This window comes from Macrobrachium nipponense, chromosome 7, assembly GCF_015104395.2.
Source record: "Macrobrachium nipponense isolate FS-2020 chromosome 7, ASM1510439v2, whole genome shotgun sequence".
Lineage (NCBI taxonomy): Eukaryota > Metazoa > Arthropoda > Malacostraca > Decapoda > Palaemonidae > Macrobrachium > Macrobrachium nipponense.
The window spans coordinates 21,565,526-21,575,525 of NC_061109.1; the positions used below are offsets into that span (position 1 = coordinate 21,565,526).

General features: G+C 38.5%; 1 long non-coding RNA gene across 1 annotated transcript in view; it reads left to right on the forward strand.

Moving 5' to 3' along the window:
• LOC135217412 (uncharacterized) overlaps positions 1–2,533 on the forward strand; it is a 108,738-nt gene extending 106,205 nt beyond the window's left edge. The window contains exon 3 of the long non-coding RNA XR_010315123.1: positions 1,946–2,533. This is a non-coding gene — a long non-coding RNA (uncharacterized LOC135217412). The remainder of the gene's footprint in view (positions 1–1,945) is intronic.
• The last annotated feature ends 7,467 nt before the right edge of the window (positions 2,534–10,000 follow it).

Below are 10,000 nucleotides of genomic sequence, written 5' to 3' on the forward strand. Positions count from 1 at the left end.
CTTCCTTTGCAAAGAGTGTAACGCTTGGCCTGTGGCGCTTGTGCTCATGCAAAAATGTATAAACGAAAAATAATGTAATTTTCAGTGGACCGTCACCCTTTTAAATAGAAGTTAATATTTGTATGCATTTTGAGTATTTTCATACTTTTGAAGAGAATGAGCTCTCAGCCTTTCGAAGAGAAGTTAATATTACTGAATATTTTGTCTATTTTCAGTGCAATGGGAAGTGTTGAATTCACTCCCAGCCTTCTGAAGAGAAATTAAAATTGCTATATATTTTGAGCGTAATCTCTGATATTTTCTTTTACACTACAGGAATCTAAACTTCAGTAAATATTCATGGCGTAAATTGTTACGTTAACATTGAAGTTTTAATGTATTTGTTCTCCTGTCGCCTCGTACGAAAATAGTAATAGCAAGAAGATTATCAATACCTTCTCCGAGTGGAGGGTGGTTTAGAAATCTCTGTGTTTGATCAACGTGAAAGTATTTACACGACACCTGGTGAGAGCGTTTTATTGCCCCTCTTCTTATTGACTGACTACCAATTCTCCTGGAGGGCTTTGTTTCTCACCCCCTCGCATTGTGTGTGTGTGTGTGTGTGTGTGTGTCTCAGGTTGAGTTTCTTTCTTTATTCCTTTCATTTAGATTTTGTTATGATATTCGTTTGCAGCATTATGATATTCCCTTGAATTCAGTTATTTTATGATTTATTTTGAATTTGTGTATATATGTATATATAGGTAGATATATACATATATATATATATAGATATATATATATATATATATATATACATAATTTATAATACTGATATATATATATACTATATAATATATATATATATATATATATATATATATATATATATATATATATATAAATATGATATAGATATATATATATATATATATATATATATATATATATACGTATATATGTATAAATATAAATATACATATATATTATATGCTCATTCACATATATGTGTTTATATAAATATGTATATTTATAAAATACTCACTAGTTATGTGTATGTGGCCACACATGTATATAATTTTATGTCTCATGTATATATTGTACATCACTCTCATTGCTTTCTGAATTATGTGCGACCAATAGTCAAGTTTCAAATGGAAATATTTAATTCCATCATTGAACATTGTCTAATTAGTCCCTATGACCAGAATGTCATTATGGAGATTATTTTCCACCTACTTAATTCCACCTTCCTTGCCATTATCATCCAACAGATTTTATTTTAAATGAAATCGCTCAGACTTTTCCCATAACTGTGATTGTGGGAGAGTTTGAATATAGGCCTTTGTGGCACTGGAGAGCTTGAAAGGATGGCAGTGCTAGGTGATTTGAAAGGAGAGCTTAATGGCCTCTGTGATGGGCACGTTCCGTATGAACAAGTTTTTTCTTCTTCTTCTGAATAATAATAATAATAATAAGTTAAAATATATCTGACAGTAATTACCGTCGAAATATATCACTTGAAGTGTCACCTTTCAAATTCACCTTTAAAAGTATTACCTTTAAAAGTGCTACTCTTGAAAGTGTCACCTTTTAAAAGTTTAAAAATGTTACCTTTAAAAGTGCTGCTTTTGAAAGTGTCACCTTTAATAGTGATCACCTTTAAAAGTGTTACCTTTAAAAGATCTACTTTTGAAAGTGTCACCTTTTAGAAGTTTAAAAGTGCCACCTTTAAAAGTGCTGCTTTTGAAAGTGTCACCTTTAAAAGTGTCACCTTTAATAGTGATCACCTTTAAAAGTGTCACCTTTAAATGAACTACCTTTGAAAGTGTCACCTTTAAAAGTGATCACCTATAAACCTTTAAAAGTGTTAAACCCTCAAGCACAGCGACTATTATTTCCAGGCAAATAAAAAGTGATACCTACGAACACAGGATGAATAACTTCCATTTCCTTCTCGTTTCAGGTTTTAAGGAGACTCCTCTTGCTGTAAGAAAACGTCGAGTGGAAAGCGCGGAGTGAACTCTGCAGTGACTCTGGTCCTCTTCGCAGTGGTGGAGTTCTTGATTTCATTGAGCCTTTGAGGCCGTGAAGGGGAAAGAAAAGAAAAGAAAAAAAATTAAAAGCCTCATCTTCTGGTTTTCGATTGTGCCGCTTTGAACAAGTTGTGTGTGAAAATTGTCGAGTGTCCAATTAACAGATTCTAACGTTTATTTTTGTTTTTAATTCCTGGGGTGATTTAGACGTTGAGGGGCGATTAAGAAGTCGAAGCGGTGATTTTTAGACGTGGAAGGGGTGATTTAGGAGTCAAAAGGGTGATTAAGAAATCGAGGTGCGATTTGGACGTCTAGGAGGGTGAATTAGTAGTCGAAAGGGTGATTTTTAGACGTCGAGGAGGTGGTTTTAGACGTCGAAGGGGTGAGTTTAGACGTCGAGGGTAGATTTAGACGTCGAAGGGGTGATTTAGAAGTCGAAAGGGTGATTTTAGGAGTCGAAGGGGTGATTTAGACGTCGAGGGGGATTCCCGAGAAGAAGGAGGAGCCAATACAATGAGCGCGTCAGCAGAGTTCACCGTCGCACCCACTCCGGTAGGAGGCGGTGCGGGTGGAGGGCCTTCTTCTTCATCTACTACCGCCACATCCTCCTCCTCGGGCGGGGACGGTGCCGTTGGGGCTGTCGGAGGAGAAGACGGCTTAGGGGCCCTGAAAGGCGTGGGGGGCGGCGGCGGGGCGGTTGGTGGGTGGGGGTCCAGCCCCTCGCCTTCGCCTTTAAAGGGCTCGCCCAGGGCCACCCCGTCCCTCACCCGCGCCAACACCCTGGGGCCTTCGGCGAGTTCCCTGGAGCGGGAGAGGATGGAGAAGCCCTCGGCGCTCGGCAGGGTCTTCAATCCTCCGAAACTTGAAAGGTAAATATGGCTGCTCATTTGATCTTATCCTTTATGTATAGTTTTATTTTGACATTTATCTTTATTTCTTATTTTTATTTTTTATTTTGATTTTATTTCTTAATTTCGTATTTATGAATATTATCATCGTTTATCCTTTGGTAGTTTTCTAGACCAACTTATTGTCACCTGCTGTCTTTCTTCTTTCATTCTTCTCATTTATTTTTTTATTTACTTCTAAAGACTTATCTTATTCATCACAAAATCCGTCGTTTTACAAAGAAAAGTCCTTGAAAACAATTAGTACATGAGACGTATGATCTGAAATTCTGACCATTTTTTTTACATGTAAAACACTTAAGACACATATAGCTTCGAATTCCTGTGACTGTCTGATGGTTTGAGAATATTAGAAATTAGGTCAGAGGAAATAGGTGACTGTACCTGATTTCTTGAGAGCATTAGAACGTGAGGCAGTGGAAATACGAGGTCATATTGTCCAGTACCCATGATAGAAGCCCATTGACATGCAGACAATTTCAGACATACGTAACTGTAATCCCGGGACTGTTTCTAATGTTTTGAGAATACTAGAGATTAGGATATTGGAAATAAGAGAGCATATTGTCCCATCTCCATGCTGGAACCTCATCAATTTGGTAAACAGCACCCTTGTCTTGTCAGTAAATCGGTATGTGCGAACCTTAATTAGCTAGATAATTATCAATGGTATTATTTGAGAACCACTATAGTCCGAATCTTGGTATCTGGGAATGTCAGATAGCATTCAAATTCCATTTTTCGCTTTTCTGTGGCAAACAATTTGGGACCGTTTGAAGTCCGACATTCCTTAGTAAGCGTTTCGCTTTTGTAATTTGCTGTATAATAAGGCTGATCACTGTACAAATTGACTATTGGTTTGGATTTCTTTTTCTGCTTCCGTGTTTCCTGGTTCTTGAATAACCTTTCTCCCTTTAAGAGGAAGGAAAGCGCTTCCTTTGTGATTAAACCATACCCTTCTTCCTTTCATTCTCTCCCTCTCTCCTTCCTTTTTTTTCCTCATTTCTGGGTTATTACTGGCACTGGATCTGTCTTCCCAATAACCCCTGACCTTACAAACAAATTCCTGAATGAAAAGCTACAGTTTCGCATGACACAGAGCTGAAGTTACAAAATTAGGTTCCCAGGGATACTTAAGAGTTACATGTTATGGCAAAACTATTGAAACAACTTTTAAGTAAATTTATTTTACCTTTTATTTTTGCTGTTTCATTTTGGCTTTTTGCTAATTAGGGGTAATTGGTAGGGAAATGTTTTAGGTTATTGCGGTCATTGCTTGTGCAAAAGTTTCCATTTTCATTTTGGGAATGAATTGTGTGTGTGTGTGGAGAGAGAGAGAGAGAGAGAGAGAGAGAGAGATCTAATTAAAATGACTTCGATAGGGAGTAACATCAACCGTGGGTCCCTTTTCAAAGATTCTTCTTGCTTTAATTTGATGAAGCAAAAGCTACAATTATATATTCGTGGAAAGTTTAAGTACATTGTCTGTTTAAGGTTTTGATTACAGTAACTTTTGTGGCCTGAAGAATTACGTTAATTTAACGGAGCTTTACTATGCATTTCAGGGACGCGAAGCTCTTGACTTACAAGGTGTTGCCAAGCATTGCCAACCTATGCTTTCGAGTGTGCTTTACTCCCATCTCGTCCCTCCCTACATCCCTCCCTCACCCTTCCCATCATCATCCTCCCACAACCCACTTATCTGGCATTCCCGTCTCCCCCCCCCCCCCCTTCCCCGCACCCCGATGATTTGCCCCTTTCCTTCCTATTTTATTATATCAAGTGAACTTGAATGTAATAAATATGTTGGTTTTTGTAGAATCTTTGTTCATTTAATTATTGTTTTTGTATTTTCTTAAATTATATAAATGGGGGTCGGCTAAAGACCGTCACCCTGTTCACCAAGGTCTCCTCACTTCCCTTAGATCCTCCAAGTAGGAGGAGGAGCTTTGTCTACTTCCTTAATGCTCAGTAGGTGAATTGCCGTAAAGGAGAAAACATAAAATAGAAGATGCGTATAATTTGGGGGAAACTACTATCATAATATCACTGTATATCTGTGTTTTTCTATTCATATCACACTGCCATTTCGTTTCTATTAATCTAACGCCAGTAATAAGGATGTAATTCTTGTACCGTATTGAGTTTAGTGAATGAGTTGAATTTCTTGCCTTTTGATTATATCCATTTTTCGCCTCAATCATAATCAGTTAAGAAATCAATTTTCTTATATCTTTCACAGGTTTGTATCTATTTTGCAGCATCGCAAACTGTTATAATTAAAGAGTCGCTCGATTTTTATTCCTTGACGGCAACAGACGAAAAAATGCTGGTGATATATATTCATCAATAGATTTCATCACTTCTAATCTGAATATACTTGTTGCTTATGAATTTGAACGATAGGAATTCTCAAGTCTACCTCAGTTCACAAGTGCATCTTAAAGAAAACGGAGATGTTTATTTTATCATTGCCTCATGACAATCAGGTAACCAAAATTAAATCACAGTTTAACTGACAATCCAGTATAGCATAATTAACACTAATATTTAGAGTGGTAAAGGAATTATGAAATTGGCTTCTCTCTCTCTCTCTCTCTCTCTCTCTCTCTCTCTCTCTCTCTCTCTCTCTCTCTCTCTCTCTCAATTTAGAATATCATAGGAACTTTATTCACAGTCTTCGTCACTATCAAGGGACGAATCATCTTCGTTATCACTGTCGATGTTGATAATGACGGGATCTACAGTGTGAATGTTATCCGTGGACCAGTATTCATCCTCGAAGGCTCTGGACCGTCTCACTTACCTACTGAGATTGATCCATAACCTATAGTTAGCTTTCTTAATTTTTTTATATAGTTTGGATTCTTGTTTCAAATGCATTTCTGCAACGACGCAGACAAATTATCATGGCGGCCATGACAGCGATGAAAAATCCGTCTTCATCAATTACACAGTAAATACAGCCGACAGACAATCCCTTAGCATTACGGTATTACCTGACACGTCAAGGATACTATAAACAGAATACATTCGAAAAAATTAACCATTATTATGATGTCAAACCTCCCTATCCTCTTCATTATGAACTCCAATTATCTGCTGGTATTGAAAAATATCATGGAAAATGGTATTTTATTCCATATTGTAATTACATAGAGGTAATGAAGGGGGGGGGGGGGGGGGGGGGGGGGGGGGGGGATGAGAAAAACAGCGATAAAGAAAGAGTGAGAGAAAGGGAGGGAGGGAAAGGGAAGGGATGGGGGAAAGCGGGCGTTCGAACCTGTAAATGAAACCTGCTGACTCATGAGACTTTGCCTTTAAAAGTCAAGAGTAAACACCTTAACTAACACCATTTGATAACGAACTATGCTACCAAAAATGAGGGCGCGGTGTCTTGTACACTGTGTAAAGTACCATTTCGATCAAATAATTAGTTTGAAAGATATTTGAGAAAAATTATGACTCGCGGTCCCTGAAATGCATAGTAGTTTGTTCAAATGTTACGGAAACAAACACACACACACACACACGAACTCACAATTCTGAAACAAAACATACAAGAAATTCCTCATTATATTTAATCTCACACACTCTCACACTCACTTGTGCAACTTGGATGTTTAAGGCCTGTTAGGTCCTAGTGTTCCTTTTTTGATTCTGTTCTCAATGGTTGTTATAGTAGATTCACCTCAACCGTGCATTTGACGTCTAGGCCAGTCCCTTACGACGCTTCTGATTGGCTGTTGATAATCCAATGACAGGGCTGGAAACTCTCAGTCTCTCTCGAGAGTTCACATAGGCAGGATGTATGTTCCATCTCCTCTGAGGTATACGTCTTTCAGGAGAGGTGGAACATGCATCTTGTCTATGTGAACTCTCGAGAGAGACTGAGTTTCCAGCCCTGTCATTGGCTTATCAACAGCCAATCAGGAGCGTCGTAAGGAGGTCTGGCCTAGACGTCAAATGCACGGTTGATGTGAATCTACTATAGTAAACCTCTCTCGAGAAAGATATTCACTTCCTTTATCTTTTTTGGCTAGGAAATAAAGACGGGCTTGACTAAACAAATAGACTCGTTGAGTACCTATTTTTCACAGCTGACTAATCAGCCTTTTGAAAAGAGTCAAGTTAAGAGATCAGGGAACACAGAAGAGGATGGAGAATTCCACACTCTGGAAGCAGATGGTCTAAACTTAGACTTGACAATAAGCTGGTTGACTCTAATGTTCTGAATTTCACACAGGATCTGCAGGAATGAGTGGCTTCACGTGTGCAACGAGTTCTAGACAATGCAAACCTCCGCCAAGGCTGACAGTCCATGCCACAAAAAGATTCCTTCTCCCCCCCAAAAGCAAAAAAAAAAAGTAAACGCGCCCCCCCCCCCCCCCCCCCCCCCCCCCCAAACTTTCTCAAGCAAAGGTTGCCGACGCTACTGGGGAATTGAAGTGAAACTAATTTAAGTTGTTTTCTCTGTTGGATGGGCAGAATCCAGAGGTCCATATCATGCATTTTATCCCTCTTCAGTACCATAATCGTGCTCGCATAAAAATAGTTTAATCTAAACCAGACACCAAAATGAAAAGGATGCAATACGGAATAATTATACTGATCTCGAAACTAGATGTTGATTCAAAAGAATCTCACAGAGACTCAAGATGATTTTCTGTTGTTAAAAGGCTTCCAAAAATCGTTGGCCTCAAAATGGAACTTTCTTATTATACTTAAAGCACCAGAGAAACATTACATTTACAAGGCTTTCAAAAAGAAAATTTATTTTCTCTCTATTTACCTTTTATTGTATTTATCCTCACCCGTCTTTTTTTATGAATTCCAAATATGGCTCTTATAGGTACGCTGTTTTTTCTCCTCATATCCATGTGAGTTTTTTCTCTTCAATAGGGATTGTGTTTTTTCCTCTGCAACAGAGATTTCCAACCTCATTATGACGAGTGGGTTTTGACTGAAGAAGGTAATTGCATTGCATTGGTCCCTGACCTTAGTCTCAGTGCTGCGTAACCAAACCTAGACACGAAAATGACCGAGAAGATGGAGTGGATTATTTACGAATGAATATATTCGTCTTAATTTTATACCTACTCTCGTTTGTATAAGACCCCTTGTCTCTCGTGGTTCTTGGTAATTGAGCCTTCCTTCAGGCACATTAGGATATTAGAATCTTTTCACACATTCCCCGCTAGAGGGCAGCAGTAGACAGTCAGGCTGTCCCTTGGGCAGTCTCTGGTGCAATAGTCGCATCACGTAATGACAACGTCTCACCAAAGAAAATTAAGGTTCTTGAGAATTATAGCTGTTCAGTGTTTCACTACGAGTTGTAGATACAAGTCGTAGATGGTGACTCGTTTTAACAACTTTGTTTTCAGTAAAGAAAACGAAAGTCCTAGTTGAAGCTACAAATTGTTTTTCTGACACTTTTGATTTTTCTGAAAAGACAGCTATTATGCCGGCTTTGTCTGTCGTCCGCACTTTTTTCTATCCGCCCTCAGATCTTAAAACTACTGAGGCTAGAGGGCTGCAAATTGATATGTTGATCATTCACCCTCCAATCAACAAACATAACAAATTGCAGCCATCTAGCCTCAGTAGCTTTTTATCTTATGTAAGGTTCAATTTAACCATGATTGTGTTTCTGGCAACGCAACTACACAGGCCACCACGGCTTCAAGAAGAGGAAATAAATCTTGGCTGTTTGAGTCGAATCCTTTGTAAATCTTGTAGGCGAATTCTCCGCTCCCAAAGTTAACGGGTCGGAATGGATTCTCTCTCTCTCTCTCTCTCTCTCTCTCTCTCCTGGAGAATCTTACCCTTCCTTGATTTGAATGGAACGTCATACTTTTATCCCTTTGTTTTCGTATGTTTTTCCTTGTTATAGAATATGAATTTGTGAAGGATATTGTGGTGGTTTCTGTGGCAAGGGAAGATAATGGATTGTTCCTCCTCTCCTCCTCCTCCTCCTCCTCCTCCTTGCCGTATAAGCATAAGCATCAATACCTTGTACTTTGTTGATTGGTTTCTCAAAACCAGAAGAATCCCATGGGCTTTGGAATAGATATAATTTTTTTAAATCAACTTTGGGATAGATCTAGTTTTTAAACATAATTTTGGAATAGATATGATATTTAACAATTTGCTTCGCGATAAAGATTTAAAAATTACTTTGAATTATATATAATTTTAAAATAAATAACTGAAATCGATGTGATTGCTAAAAAGTTAACTTTAGAGTCGATGAAAATTTTTAAAATTAACTTGGGATAAGATATAATGTTTTGAAAAATTGACTTTGAAATGATAATAACTAAACAAAAGAACTTGCTAACTCTCCCATCTGATTGCAACAATGCAACGAGGTGTCTTGGCTAAGTTACGCGTCTAAGATGGCAAAGTATGAGAGCCTCATTATATATTAACTATTTCAAGCGGTGCACTGTAGGCATGACTCACTGTTCTTCTCAGCGTCCCATCGTCACCTCGGCACAACCTCTTTCATTCCTTTTACTATACCTCTATTCATATTCTTCTTTCCATCTTATTCTGTCGTAACCCTTTTTAAACCTTTTCTCTCAATTTTCCAGTCAGCACTGAATGACCTCAGAGGTCCCAGCGCTTAGTCTTCGGCTTAAATTGTATATTCTGTTTTCTGTCTCAACCAAGACTGCACTCGCCTTGAGCTTTAAGTGAGTGGCTGTGACACGTCAAACTGGCATTTATGTGGCTTTGGGATGTGGGCCCCAGCCGGTAGTTTGGAGTCCCTTGGGCTAGACCCCAGAAACTCTGCAGTAGAGGACAGAATATTGGTGTTTTGTTTTCGAAAAGAGGGGAAAAAAGGATAAGAAAAAACAAAAGACTCAAAGTCTGAGAGCAAGACCACACAGGAAGGAAAATAACACTCTATAGGAGACGAGGCAGAAAGCTGTTTTGTTTTAGGCTGTTTTGTTTGACCGCAACTGAGAGGAAAAGAACCGAAAGGGGAATTAATCCTTCACGGTGGCTGGACGGGAGTCGGTGCTTCTTTAAGAAAGGGTTGCATTGTTTTGTCAAAGTCTTGGATGTTCT